The 1,309-nt window shown below is 53.6% G+C and overlaps 1 protein-coding gene across 1 annotated transcript in view; it reads left to right on the forward strand.

Moving 5' to 3' along the window:
• The first annotated feature begins 647 nt into the window (after positions 1-647).
• The window catches only part of ARMCX1 (armadillo repeat containing, X-linked 1), a 4,534-nt gene continuing 3,872 nt past the window's right edge, over positions 648-1,309 (forward strand). Inside the window, 2 exon segments of the mRNA XM_008593798.1 lie at positions 648-716; positions 1,033-1,085. The gene's annotated coding sequence lies outside the window, so the exon portion shown is untranslated.

Below are 1,309 nucleotides of genomic sequence, written 5' to 3' on the forward strand. Positions count from 1 at the left end.
GCTACTTGGTTGTAATCAGTAGAAATATTTTACTTGTGTTACAAATAAATATAATAAAATTAATTACGCCTTGTGGGTTTTTTTCCTCCCACTTAAATTCTTCTCCACTCAAATGAAAATAGCATCACTTTTTTTTCCCGGTATAAAAGTAGTGCATTAGTGATTTTTAAAAAATGAACAGAAAAGTTTAAGAAAGTAAGCCCCTCCCACTACCTATCTCCTTTTCTGAGATCCTGCCTATCCTTTGGTATAAGGATGCAGGGAAAATGTTGGACCGGGGGGAGGGGGGCGTGGGAGATGAAGGGAAAGGCAGTTGGACTGGGAGTAGAGAAGAGAAAAAAATTCCTTGAAAAACAAGAAAAGGCCAATGGACATGAGAGTAGATGCAGTCCGTCCCTGTTAACCAAAGAAAGGCAAATTCCAGCTACAAGGAGAAGCACTTCTGGTCTCTGGGGTTGGAGAAGAGGAAAATGAGTGGCAGGACCTGATGTGGCAGGGAAGGAAGGGGGAAGGCCGGCCTCTGCAGCACTGCTGGTGGGAGTGGTAACTGGGGTCCTGATCTCACGGGTGACGTGTCCCTCACGTGAGCGAGAGCCGACGTGTGCAGAAGCCCTTCTAGTCCTGGTCTTCGTTTGGTCCGATTGCCCGGTTCCTATTGCCCAGAGGGCGGGAGGGCCTGTGTCCGGGAGAGGAGGAGGCGGTCTGGATCCCAGCAGGTCTGTGTGTGGATGGGTGCTGCCTGGGGGTCCCTGCGGTGCGGGCAGCGGAGGGTGGAGACCGAAGGGGGACGCGGACTGCTTTCTCCACACCCTTGCACTATTCCCGGCCCTTACTAGAACAAAAGTGGTGGCCCGTGGGGGCTGGATTCCAGGGTAGACCCCAGACCGGGGCGGAGGAGGAGTCGGGGAACTTGGGCATCCAGGGCCTTGAATCGAGAGGGGCAGGTACTAGGATTCGTGTCCTGTGTGCTGGTCCTCTACCAAGCCAGAATACTGGGGCCGTGCGTCTGTCTGTCATTCACTTGTCTTTCAGTAGGGCGCTGTGCCATTTGGAGCAAAGGAATAATCTGCCTCGAACCCCTGCAGGTCAGTGTAAAGCTGGGCTTGCCCGCGGCCCCTGAAGGGCGGGGATGGCTGAGGTGCTTGCCTTAACTTTGGCCCGTTATAACCTGACTGCCCAGCAATCTCCCTGCCATTTTTTGCAGGAAAAAGGTTGTGACCGCCTACAGGAAAAATGGTTGTCCCGGGGGTGGGAGCGCTGGGGAGGCGGACAGAAGTGATCGTTCGGGCTTTCGCTCCGCGGGCTTTCC

Source organism: Galeopterus variegatus, unplaced genomic scaffold (genome assembly GCF_000696425.1).
Source record: "Galeopterus variegatus unplaced genomic scaffold, G_variegatus-3.0.2 Scaffold9664, whole genome shotgun sequence".
Classification (NCBI taxonomy): domain Eukaryota; kingdom Metazoa; phylum Chordata; class Mammalia; order Dermoptera; family Cynocephalidae; genus Galeopterus; species Galeopterus variegatus.